Here is a 13,876-nt window from a genome sequence, read left to right as displayed (position 1 = left end):
AGAATTATCCCGTGGGTACTGTTAAAGAAACCTATTCATAGATATTCATGTGTTAACCACATGTGTGTCACTGACAGCACTCAGAATCTAATGGTGATGCGGTAATGAAAATAGCCAAAATAATGGAAAATCATGAAAAATGAAAATTTCTTTAAAGAAAAATAAATTAACAAGCTGCTGGACTATTGACATGGAATATCAGAATAAGAAGGAAAGCTATTAACAGTCCTGCCAAGCCGTCATTAGCAATTCTTAGCTTTTTTCAGACACATCCTACTCCTCTCCCTCCTGATTGCCTTACATTTTTCTTTGTAAATAGAATAAACTGAGTGCCAAATTGCTTCCCTGGTTTCAGCAGTCCAGAAAGTCTCCCTGGCATAAATCAACCTACTTTGGAGACATCTCCCTTCAGCTTGGTCTGGCAGATTAACAATGAAAAGGGAAGAGACAATGGTACAGTCAGACAGCTCTCCAAAAAAACACATTAGTTGAGAGCTAATAGCTGATTAGTAAAATCTTCCCATCATTTAAAGATGCATTTTCTTTAGTGATGAAAACCAGGTCTCCTTAGGCCTTGAGTTAGTGTCTGCTCTTCTAGGTCAGCTCCAGGGTAGGTTTATGTTGTGATTAGAATGGGGTCTGCAGTTTGGGTAGGCATATGTGCAAGTTAGCTTTTAATGTCAGAGTCTGGACAAGATTTGGGGCTGTAGCTGCAGCAACACCAGAGAAACACACCCAAATTGAATTGTGTGCTGCTACTGGGGTCCAGTCAAGCTAATGAAGTGCATGAGGCCTTGAGAGAGGTGGAAGCAGAGCACACACTTCGCTGCTATCCTTCGCAGTGATTTCAGCATTACCTCTGCATGGAAAGGCAAGTAATGTCATCTTCCCTGGTGCTGAAGAGTACATTGATGCTTTACCTTGCTTTTCCTCTGTAAGACAAAATACATCCTTGTGGAATTTGCAGCATGTGAGCTGTGATTATCTCTAGTCTTCAAAACTATGTTTGTGCAATTAATTACTGGTAACTACTGCATCCAATCTACTTTAAATTCTGAATAATGATTTTGTGAGTTGCTTTCCTTCTTTGTCTGCTGTTGCATAACCCCAAATTTTAAAGATGCTGGAATGCAAGAATATATGAACATAAAAGAAGTTGTAACTAGGTGAATATATTGGTGAATATTCAGAGTCAATTATATATATTTCAAAGAATTTATAAATAACATAATGATTTATAAATAATAGCTTTCTGTATTTAATCCCATATTATCATCAGATTTTAAATCCCTTATAAAATGGAAAATAGGATTTTGCAACAGAAACACTTTTCTGTGAAAGAGCTCACATACAACAATGTTTTTTGAAATATCTATGACTTTGTGGTCTTGCTTAATTTTTACTGTTATTGTTTCAATAATATGAGACAATTATAGATAATATTTAAACACTTTCAAAATATATAAAAATCTATTATTGTTGGAAAATATTTTAATATTCTTTGGAGTATCTACTAAATAGACCAAGAATAAATGAATTGAAAAAAGTAAAGATGCAATGTAACCTGAGTTTAACAGGACTAGATATATATCTTTATCTATCTATCATCTAGATAAACTATATCTATATCTATATTCATGTATATAAAAAAAAAGAAAATAGAGCTATACAAGACACATAAACATCACTTCTTTTCTCAGAATCACCTATAGTAATGTCTGCCAGATAAAATTTTCATGTAGGGTGCCTTACAACGTTAATGTTTCTAAGTCTTGTGATATATACCTTTTTGCTTTTTTTCCCAAAAGCTTTAATTTGTCAGAGTAAGGGGACAAAGAAAAATCCTTGGCTTTCTGTAAAAATCTTAACATTGTCTCCTATCTGACAGCTTGTACAAATATATTGACTAATTCTGTTTGACTTTTGTAGTCACCTGGACCCTGAGAGGCATATTTGCAGAAGCTGAAACAGCATCTTCTCAATATTTGGGTAACTGAATGTCTACCCTCATTGCCAAGGCATTCTCAGATTGTACAACTACCACAACAAGCAGCAGAAAAGCCACAATCCTCTCCTCAAGCCCTGAATCCCTGATTTTCCTCACGGCTTAACTATATTTCATTCCCTCACTCGGTTTTGGACTGCCCCAGTTAGCTGCCAATGTGACAAAGCTCAGGAGTGGCTAAATAGGGCTCATTTCAGATAACATGACTGTATCAATCTGACCTCAGTCAATCCTAAACCACCCTCTGACAGCATCCCAAGCTTTAAACACCCATGCAGGCCTCCACAACACTCACTAAGGAAGGCAATAAATAACTTCAGTCCTCCCTGGCATCTGTGACACACTCCCTTTGCTATTTTGGGCACTTTTAACTGGAACAAAACATGGAATGAGTAATAAGAACATCTCAGGGACTCACAGTACTGAGGACCACTCTGGACAAACTGCTATATAGGGTGGGCATGGTTTTCTTGTTCTAGATGTAGATTCTTGCTCTAGATTCTTGTTCTAGCCCTGGGATGCCAAAGCTGGGCAACCTCAGGATCAGTGCCAGTCTCCAAACAGTATGGTGGATTTTGGCAAATGAGGCTTCTGTGTTTGTATGCAAATCTAACTACTACATAATTATTCATCATTCCAATTTTCCTCATCAGTGATGCCAGTTTGCCATTTACCAGGTCATCATACCAGGAATTGTCTGATAATCAAATTTAAGTTGATCTTAACTGTTTGTTTTAAATAGCTGGGGATTAAAATACCTGGATGTTTTAATACTATTGGGCACCATTGAAAATCCAACTAAGTAATGCTTTGTATGTTTCTTCAGTTACTGCTTACAGCTCAAGCTTGTTCCTATTCATTTTGTACCCAGATAACTGTCTGAAATTTCCTGTGCATTCTAATAATTTTGTGTACAGACCTTTACAGCTTGCTTTAAACCAGAGGAAAACAGAGCAATCTGAATCCCACCTATGTGTTAATGCTTATGTAACATTTCTCTGGGCACTAGGAGAGAACCCTGCACAGTTTATCCTATGCAGAAAGCATTTATGTCTGAGCTTAGCTTCAGCACATGAAAGGCTGTAATGGAACTGGTATGCTTAAAACTCACACTATATAACTGGACTTTCTGAGTCAAACCTCGTTTCCTCAGGGCAGGGCCCTTAGTCATTCTTGCTGGGACACTTAAAAAGGAAGCATTTACCTATTGCCCATTTTCCTTCCAAGTCTGGTTTGCAGCATGCAGAAATTGCTGCTCAGAAGTGTTTTGGTATGTTCTTTGGGGCCCGCTCAGGTTGGGCACAGCCCCACAGCAGAAGCAGAGACATCCAAGCTCCACTATTTACAGGGATGTCTGGACTATCTTTTGGGCATGAGCTGTTCAACTGCCCAACTTCCAGAAAAGCTTCTTCACAACCTGCACCCTCTCTGCTGCTCGTAGGAGCTGTGGGATGCTCTGGAAGGGGTGAAGTGTGGTCATTCACAGGAGAGATGGGGGGGAACTGCACCATCTGCATTGCTATCATTCCTCATGCTGAGCCATTCTGAGATTATGTAATTTCAAATTCACAGGCTGTTACATGGTAAACATAGTTTGGTCCTTTAAGTCAAGAGTTCATAATACAGCAGCCTGTCAGACCTTTAAGCAAAAGATTCCTTTAAGGAAAGGATGAGGTTTTAGTCAATGCCAAGACTTCATCTGTTCCCCTTGCAGAAGATCAACTGTTTTAGCCACTCAGCGTGCAGTTTGCCCTGCTCCTACTTGTTCACAGAGGCAGAAATGGACCCTGTTCACCAGTCCCCTTTGCCAAGGAGGGAGGAAACTCCTTCAAAACTGATGCAAGCTTCTTATGCACTGCATCTCTCGGGCAAATCACCTGTTCAAAAAAGTGTATTGGTATGTGTGACTTCACTGGCTGGCTGGTGGCCTGGTGTCTGGTGATGAAGCAGGGGCTGCCTGAAGAGCTCAGGGTCTGGCAGCCAAGAGGAGGCTTAGAGGAACTGCCTTGGAGGAACTATTAAACTGGGCAGTGCCATATTATGAAAGAAAGGGCAATATGTCGTACTAGAGTCAGTGATTTGGAGGGGAATACTGTCTAGAAGTGTGTCTCCAGGTCGTGCATGATTTTAGTGACCTGTAGAAATGTGTCAGTAGGTCGTCAGGCCACCTGGAAAAGCCCACTGGAGGGTATTGGGAGATGTGAGTGCACCTGGGGTATTGTTTACTTTCAGATCGCCTTGAAAAGTCACAGTGTAAAGTGCATAATAGGGAACTCCATTCACAGCAGGAGACAATATCCTGAGACAATTTGTGCCAGCAGCACTGAGAACAAGGAAGGGGTCCATATTCTCTCTCAGAGGCAACTTCTAGAGGCAAAGAAGAATGAAGAGTGATCGACAGGAGTGGCCGCAGGCGGTGAGCACTGACTGCCGTGTCCCTGGGGATAGATAGCTCTCTCTTGCCTTCTCTCCCCCCCGAGCAAGAAAATAAGACAGCGTTTTTTTGTTGACGGCTGCAAGAAAAACAAAAGGCTGGGGGAAAGCTCCCTGCCAGCCCTCCTTACCTTCTTCCCAGAGGGAGGTCTGGAGCAGGGAGAGCTCAGCAGGGGTGAGGCCAGCGTTTGGGCAGTGATGGTGGGGCTTGGGGGAGACAAGAAGCAAGAACCCACTGTCTCCCTGCCTGATGCAAACACACTCAGACTTAACCTACAGCTGAACTTTTGCCCTTGAGTGAGCAGTGCCATTAGGACGCAGGTCAAAAGGTTGCAGGGTGACAGAAAATGGAACTTTATTGAATGAAAGAGAAAATGAAAAAATTCCTTTGTTTGCTTAACTCCGTGTGGTTTGTATAGCCAGTGTGATCCCATAATGGAGTCCAGAGTGGAAAAGTAACTTGATTTATCACATGCAAAGAAGAAAAAAAAAACCAAAACAAGGAGGAATTTTACTAAGGGAATAACTAAGAAAACCAGAGAAAAGCTAAAACCCGCAAATCCTTAAAACATTACAAAAAATGTGACTTTAATCAGTAAAAGCCCTTTTATAGATATGAGGCAGAGGGAGATTTTTCATTCTTTAGGAACAAACATATATTAAGAACACCAGTGTATATATCAGTGTACATGAAGGACACCAGCCAGGCATATTAAAAGAATATTCTTCCTGTATGAGTCAGGAAAAATGTGCACATATATGAGCCTCTGGCTTAAAAATATTTTGTTTTGACATGTTTGAGTGTCAAACTCATAGCTCTATATGCATAATCCACCTGCATTTATATGCAAATGCAAAACCTAGATATTTAAAATCCACTTGAGGAAAGGAAACATCTCTGGATAAGAAGAGAGAAAAACAGTAGGACTGATAGGACTCTGTCTAGAATTGGAGATTCCAAATGAACTTAGCTAAATGCAACCTGAAATTTCAGCATGCTTGGCATGCTTAAAATACATTGGTTTTTTTTCCTTTCTTGATGTAATATCAATAAACATAGAGCTGGTTAAATTCAGATGCTTTAAAAAGCTGGATTTTTAATTGAGTGACATATTCTGAATGAGATCCAAAGAATTTTAAGGGTTAATATACTAATTGTGAGCTGTCTCAACAATGAGATAGAAATCAGTGGAGCTAGAGCACAAGAAATTGAATGAAGTCCAAAGCTATGCCAGGAAGTAATACTCAGGATATATAGATACTCCCAGAAACACTTAAATTAAAAAAAATATATAAAAAAAAAGTCTTAAAGTGAATTAAACGTTTCATGGTCTGTCTTTCAGAGTATGAAGGAGCAGATTTTGCCACCTGTGTGCATATGTAAGTGGTGTGGATGAGATCAGGGATACTGCATCCAGTCTGTGCATAAATACCACTTGAGGGGCATGAGAGTGAAATGCTGCTTGGTATGAACAGGGTGTCAAAAGCTGCCTTCCAGCTGGGATTCTCACCTTTCAGTTACTCTTCCCTCTTCCTTTGCACTGTGTCCTCTGCATTGCATTGCATTCCTTTGCATTGTTTCCTTCTCTCTCCCTTTCCTTTTCACCAGTCAGTCCACAACCTGCAGAGCTACAGCAATTACACCTACATCTCCAGTGTGCCCCACAGCCTCTTCCTTTTGATCCCAGTGAACAACCAAACCTCTGGGCCTGACATTTAGCTCTAGAGAGTGACATCCTCTGTAGGGTGTGTCTCTAAGGGTCCTCATTTCCAGAATATATTTATGTCTTGCTAATTCTTTTTTGCATTGTGTCACAAGCACAGGCCTTTTTTTCTCATCCATATACCTAAAACTCATATCCAGACTAGTTTTGGTGTTGCAGTCACTTACGGCAGTATCCTCTACTTTTGTTCCTGACAACTGCGACCATGCCCTCATCATTTCTATTGGGACTGCTGATGCCAAGATCATTATCCCCATCTGTTGCCCTGAGTCTGTCATAATTCTGTTTGTCTCTTTGCACTGTCTCCTCCTTCTCTACTATAACAAATACACTGCCTTTCCCTATTCCCACTTAAATGACACTGTAGGCAGTACTAAAAGGCTGACTGCTACCTCCATTAGTATTGTGTTATCAATTTCCATCATCTCCTTTCCAATTTTCAGCCATACATTTTCAAGTTTTCATCTTTCACCCCACCTAGGAGTGGGAGGAAACTATGCAAACCTATTTTGTTTCCTGACCTCAAAAAGTGCTGTTGCAGTTTCCTTCAGCTCTCCCATCAGGCTGTCTGATTCCATCTAGTGTAAGCACTCAGACTCTTGAAATCTTCCCCTTTTTTGCCTAAAGCAATGTGGTCCTCATTCCTGACTAAGCGTTCCAGTTTGCTTCAGTAATACAAATAATATTTGCTTGCAATAACCTTCTTGGTCAAATAAAGCTAAATAAAGAGTAACTCCATTGACTCCAAGCACAGAGAGCCCATGTTATAATGGGTATAATGGATAACAAAAAATATTTCTATTTTAGTTTTTTCTATTCACCTACAGAGCCTAATAATAACCATGCAACTCCCCTTACACCCCCAAGATTGTAAAAAATGTGCCTTTAAGAAAAATAGAAAACCCAAAACATATCATGAAGTGTATTTCATGTGCAATATCTGGAATGAACTCTAAGGCTGTGAAATAAATGCCTATGAAATTCCTTAAAATGCTACTTCAACATAAACTTGTTTGTACATGAAATCTTGAAGTCACTGTAAGTTTCTCTTTTCATTCCAAATATTTTCTTCTCATAAGCATAGTTAAGACACATCATAGTTTACGGGCTTCCAACTTTTCTCTTTGAAAACATTTAAAGTTGCTTTTTAGATCATGGGAAGAATCTGAAAGAATTAAATATTTTGTGAAGAAAACTTGGTTCTGATCTAAAATCCTTTATGCCAAGTTTCAGTGAATTTTTACAGCCAAGTTATACATTTCCCCTGACAATTTTTAATGTTACCAGACAATTTGGCTACATGATATTGTTATCAAAATGCTAAAAGAAAAACTCAACAACTCATTATATTGGGGAACTAGTGTCAGTAGACAGCTATTATGACTTTCAGTGTTTCTGTTCAGCAGGTATTAACATGTTTGGAGAAAGGGAAAAAAGGATGGTAATAAAGACTAGAATTATTTTTTTTTTGTGGGTGAGTGAATGATAATTCTTCCACACATAGCCAGAGACAGAAAGTAATTTGCGGAAGGTGCTGTTTATAGCAGAGATATTTTGGGAAAAAAAAGTATTGTGCAGTGCATATGTTACGTCAATCTTTTGGGAGGTCATGTCAGAGTGCTTGGAGAAGTTTTGGGGAAAAAAACAGCAACAAGCCCCACTGCATTGCATTATCTTCAACAACTCACCAGGAATCTGGTACCTGGAAACTAAGGATATAGCAATTAAACCTGTCTTTCTCAGCCATAACATCTGTTAGACAATATATATGTATCCTTAAAAACAAAGCGGATTTATTCTGTACAGTAATAGAGGGTTTCTGCAGCTGTTACAGAAGGGAGTGTAAAAAGTGTTTAAGGTGGGATTGTGAAAGAAACTAACACCTCTTGGTATAGACAAAGCCTCTGTGGATGTATTTTTTAAAGAAGAGTACAGTGGCATGTCTAGATGATTCATTTAGGCCAAACAAATGACATGTAGATAGTTGAAGTTAAAGGCTACAAAGCACACTCGCAGAAATTACCTACATTTGTTTTGTCACTCCTCATTGTGCATGTAAAGAATCAACCTCTGTCCACTGCTGGGAACATTGCAACAGCAGTCGTGGTGTTGAATGCAGTCAGAGTGCATTTATACAAAAGCAGCAAGATTATCCTATTTAATATTTAAAAAGCTTACCACAAAAAAATATAGCTTACTTGGAAAAAAAGAAAAATACATGCCTTATAAAATAGAGCAAAAATAGGTTAATCACTTTTTGGATATCTGCAAGTGCCATGTGCAATCAGGCCATAGCATCTCTGCAAAAACAGCCAGCTTGTTCTGGTACTGAGAGAGAGAGGGGCTACTGTTGGGAAATAACTAAGATGTCCCCTCATTTAACACAGACCACAGAACAGCTGCCGGATATGAATGCCTTTCAGTCACCATTGATCAGGAATCGATTCAAATTAGTGACCTAGAAATAAAAGGCTGCATATTAAAGAACAAATTTCCTATACCATTCTGTCTTTGGTAATGAGAAATGCAACTGTCTGCCACATTTAACATTCAGCTGTCAAATACAGAAGAAATAGATAACTTCAAAGCACAACAATATGAAAAAAGACTCTAAAACTTCAGGCATTTTCCCTTTTAAGTGTTTGTTGTTTTGTTTTTTTTTTCTTTGTTTGTTTTGCAGCTTCCTCGCTGAAATTGGCAGTTAGGTGTTTACAATATTAGGCAAACGTTGGAAACTAATATTTTGTTTTCCACCCTTTCTCATAAAACCTGGCTTTAGAAATGGCTTTTCAATCTTAAGCTTCTTGTATTACATTAAAACCCACAGGGAGGGTGTGCTTTTAAGTGCTAAGCTAAAGCACTCACAATTTGGATTCCAGTCCTTGGCTTTGCAAGGACTACATCCATGGCCTTGGCAAGCTGCTCATATTTTTTTCCATCTCAGATTCCCATTTAGAAGTGGGGAAAACTAATGTTTCCCCATCCTGGGAATATTTTGAAACTAAAGTCACAGGTAACTGAAAGACACTCTGCTATGCATATACAAATGACCAATCTGACAATCTTGCTTGGCTCTTTGGACTAGCTAATGTTTCCTTTGAAGGCTGAGTTGGAAATGCAAAGCTGAAATGTGAGATTTACGGATATCGTTTTCATGCTTATGGTCCTTAGAGATAAAAACAAACAACATTCCCCTCTCCCCAGCCACTGAAGAAAATGGGTCAATCGAAAATTATCACAGTGACAGGTTTTTCCTTTCATTAGGATTACAAAACACTCAGCGTTAGTAAGAATTGTAGAGATTTTTCTGACAGAACTAATTATTCTGAATGATTAGTTTGTTATGCTCCTTGCAGGCACCAAGTTTGGAAGAGGAAGTGCTTTGTCTTTCGATTAAAAATATCCAAACAGCTCAGTGGAGTCATGATCTGAGAAACCAAAACAAGTCCTTAACCACAGATAAATGAAGGTTGGCTGATCCCAGTTTGTAGAAAGCCAGAGGAAGCCCTCTGCTCTGACCCTGTGCCCTCTGGCATCACAGCTGGTGCATGAGCACAAAGACAGCTTCGATATAGATGCTGCTGTGGGCACTTCACACAGGCTAGATTGTAAATTTGTCCATTTATGAGTGTCCTGTGGGGGTTCCCAACTTGGAAGACAAAGCAAGAGCTAAAGCGAACAAAGCATATCCATAAAAGTTCCTCTGATTGCCACTATTAATAAAATGGGGGCCATAAACAAATTTGCTGTTTACTGTTTCTTAAGTGGGGGAGCAGGAAGCAGGGGATGCTTCCCTGGGACTGAAGGAGGTGGTGTGCTGCACAGGGTAAGAGTGCAGGTAAGGTAAAAATGTGCTGTGAAAAGTAAGTGTGCCCACTGGGAATGTTTTCCCTTACCCTTTCTTACTACTGGGCTGGGGACAGGAATTTCATACTACTTGAAATCCCAAATTGCCTTGGCAGAAGTTTGAGCAGCATACATAAAACAGATATGTTTGGATTTCTGTTTTGTTTTGTTTTGTTTGTTCCTTATATAAATTCAGAAATGGAAGAGTAGTTTTAAACTGTCCTGGAATGTATTTGAATACTCCAGTACACATGAAGGTCCATGTCCAATCTGCATATTAATTTTTATTCACCCGTTCTAGCAATAAGGACAATATGCTTATTTTTGATGCCAAAGGCTATTATGAAGCATAAGATATGGTCCAAAAATCACAGCAGTTTCATACAAGTGACTCAATTTTGAAGGAATAATTGAGAGAGAAAGCTACATTTCTTCCAAAAATGCCAGGCCCAGTGGTTCTTTTCAGCCCTGTGTACAGAGACGGGTTCAGACAATGGTCTCACTTCTAAGCTGTATGTATTCTTGCCTTTTCCAGGACTCTGCTTTGGTTTGCTGCTCATGGCGAGGAGTTCTGCAAAGCACAGATGTGGCTGGCAAAGTGGGGAACAAAGCTTGGGTAGAGGAGATAACACAGCAGCCTTTCAGTTGTCCTGAAGGAACCAGTTATGGCCTGACTGTGTGTCAGTGGGGTGCCTGCTGTAGTCTGCCTGGCACTGCAGGTATCCACCAGCAATCTTCACTGCTTCCCAAAGCTGCTGCTGTGATGTTAAATACATTGGTTTCTGACTTGGCAATGTCTTAACTTCCCAAAGTGAAAAACAGTGCATATTCCCAGTGTGTCTTCAATTCAAGCAGGCCATAAGGAACATCTCTGTAGCCCAGTAGTGGGATCTTCCATAGGAAGCACAGCCCTTTAGCACACCTGGGGTCAGTCCCTGAAAGCTTGACCCACTGAGGTGTGCAGCAAATGCCCAAGTTACACAGTATTGGAACACTACTTGTGCTGTAACTTTCTGCATTGCACTGGGATCCTCTTTCAGATAATAGTACTTAGGACATAGAAGAACGTACTAAAGGAAACCTGATAACCAGCCTGGCACTTAAGCTTCTCCCTAGGGTACAAAGCATCAAACATAACCAAGAGAAACATGTGGAATTTTTTATTTTTTTAATTTTTTTCTTAACTTTAATTAGTGCCAGGTAAATTCTGGGCAGAAAGTGAACACCTAGCTTAGCTGGAATTCATGGTCTGGAATCCATTAAGAAAAGCCTTGTTCCTGTGCTCTACATCCCAAGCCCAACATCACGTGGTCACACCATCATGCAGTAGCACTGACAGCAGCACAGGAAATAACTTGGAGAAACACCCTCATTCTGTTTCATTTGGAACCCATTTGTTCTGAAACTTCCAATGGCAAAATTATGGTGCAGTTTTAATAGGAGTATGTGTCTAAACTCATACTCATGTTTTTTCTGCAAATGTGGGTTAGAAGATCTCATTTTTCTCCTCCCACACACACACTCACTGCCAACTTCACAAACAATGACCTGTATTCATCCACACTGTAACGCTGTTGACATCACCAGGCTACAACAGAGATAAATTTGGTCCAGAAAGGCAAAGTGCTGTGAAATGGTTGTATTTTTCTCTTTTACCCAAGGAAAACGCATCTGGAAACATATCATACTTTCATGCTGACACACAGGAATGTCTTCACTGTTGTCAGGTTGACTGATTTTCCTGTAGATTCATGAGAGGTATTTTATTTAACAGATCCTTAAATTGCAAATTAAGTACATGGTATTTTATTTTTTATTGCAATACAAACAATACATAAATTTGTTATTATTCAGCTTATAAACAACTTTTTAGAATTAGCAGCATGATTTTTTTTTCTTTCCAAAATGTTAGGTGTTTCTGGCCTTTATTCTTGCTTTTCAGAGCATTTGATTTCACTTCCACAGGACCCATGATCTAAAGATGGAGTATTCAAGAGCACCTAAGGGTTTCTGGAGACTAGCTGGCATTTCCAAAAGTAGCTTGAATCATTATATCAACAAGGTTTAGGAACATGGAGTCAGAAAGAGCTCAAAAATGGTGTCACTCAGTGCAATAGTGTCATTGGTTAAATGAGAGGGGTGCACACAACCCTAAGTTAGGAACCTAAATTTTGTGGTCCATGAGGAGGAAGCAGTAATGCCAAAGATTAGGATTTGCAGAACACAGCACACTGAACGGAGGTACAGCTAAACAACAGAGAAGTAAAAGCCATGAGAAAGATATATCTGAGATTGTAACCCAGGAAAAAAAAAAAAAAAAAAGAAAAACCAAAAATTGCTACACCCTGGAGACAGGGGCCTCTACAATGAAGATCTAGAGCCAAAAGTTGCCTTTGGATTCAAATGACTGGATTACTGCTTGGATTACTGCTTGGATTACTGCTACTTTCCTTTAAATGAAGTTGCTTAAGAACAAAACATCCTTTGTTTAAAGGAATATAGACATCCTTTTCTATACAGTACAGTGGAACTGGAGAAAGAGACACTTCCTTAGGATCAATTTTATTTTTTAATTTCAGATTTATAGCTGAATAATCAAAGGTGCTGCTTACAGAGTAAAAAGCTGTTGCATAGTCTGTCTAATATAAATAAGAAAGCATATGGCAAATAAAATCAGTTATCTGATGATCCCAATGAAATCTGAATCACCAATTCCTGATACTGACAGGTTTTTTCCCAGAGCTCCTGAAAATATGAAATACTTTTAAATATGTTGCAAGTCTGACATTTCAAATTCACCTGTAAACTACTAATTACAAGTGGGATTTAGAAATTGCCGTATCTCAGGGTTTTGAGTTCTGTTTGGCTTTGGCATGATCAAAATCAGATTGTCTTCCAGAAAAATTGCTATAACAATATTTAAACACATAAAAGGGACTTAATTAATTTATGCAGTCACCAGAGATTCTTTTCTGTAAGACATCATGGCTAATTTTACTACAAGGAATTTCGCTGAAAATTTAATTAAAAAATATAGCACAAGGATTTAAATTCCTTACCATATTTGAATTTATGTATTCATTTTTTTTTATTTTTTTATGCAAAGTTTAATATCAAATTACCTGCATTCCCCCCCCCCCCCCCCCCAAATATCAGGGAGTCAAGGCATGAAGGGTGTGGGAGCAGGAAGATTTTGTAGTAAATAAAGAATCATCCAATGAATTTGGAAGGGAACCAGATCTTTCACCTATATCCTGTGATGCTGATTTCCATCTTCCTGCCTGGTTTGACAATACCAGAAATAAATCCTTTGCAGAAGACAGTTCTGTGTGATGGGAATTCAGGCCCTGGTACCAATCCTCCAAAACAGCACCTAGAATACTGGAGAGAAGGGAAAACAACTGGCTGCCTCAAAGTGAAGGACACCTTGCTCCCTGCTCAGATAATGTTTTGCTACTGTTTGCAGACATATGCACACATATGCAGTTGGTTGTGAGGTTCATATTGTGGCAGGACTGCCCACATTAGTGGCTAGCCAGTCTGGGGAGCAAATGAAGCACAGACAAAGCCCATGCCCTCTAGATAAACTGAGCTTCATGAAACTAAATATGTCATACAGTAAATTCAAAGTGGGAATAGGGGTGATTGCTTAGTAGGATACACTTCCTCTTCCCATTTTCAAGTTTCATTTGTAGTGAGGAAAAAATATACTGGAAGAAGAATTCAGATTTTAAGAGATTAGGGAGACTAACAAATGCCATTTGCCCATATGTACTGGAGAAGATGTTGAGAAGAAGCCCATTGTACCCAGGCAAATAGAAAATGGGATCACCTAGAATAAAAGAAAGTTTGAGGCTGTTTTGAAACA

At 39.3% G+C, this 13,876-nt stretch overlaps 1 long non-coding RNA gene across 3 annotated transcripts in view; it reads left to right on the top strand.

Annotated features, from left to right (window-relative positions):
• Positions 1-10,207: 10,207 nt before the first annotated feature.
• Positions 10,208-13,876, top strand: part of LOC107205938 — a 56,751-nt gene continuing 53,082 nt past the window's right edge. For all 3 annotated transcript variants that reach the window (XR_004497315.1, XR_001522201.3, XR_004497316.1), the window contains exon 1: positions 10,208-10,727. This is a non-coding gene — a long non-coding RNA (uncharacterized LOC107205938). The remainder of the gene's footprint in view (positions 10,728-13,876) is intronic.

The sequence above is a fragment of the Parus major genome, chromosome 1 (assembly GCF_001522545.3).
Source record: "Parus major isolate Abel chromosome 1, Parus_major1.1, whole genome shotgun sequence".
Taxonomy (NCBI): domain Eukaryota; kingdom Metazoa; phylum Chordata; class Aves; order Passeriformes; family Paridae; genus Parus; species Parus major.
The sequence above is the reverse complement of the archived record's forward strand: the minus strand, read 5'-3'. Positions and strand labels throughout refer to the sequence as shown.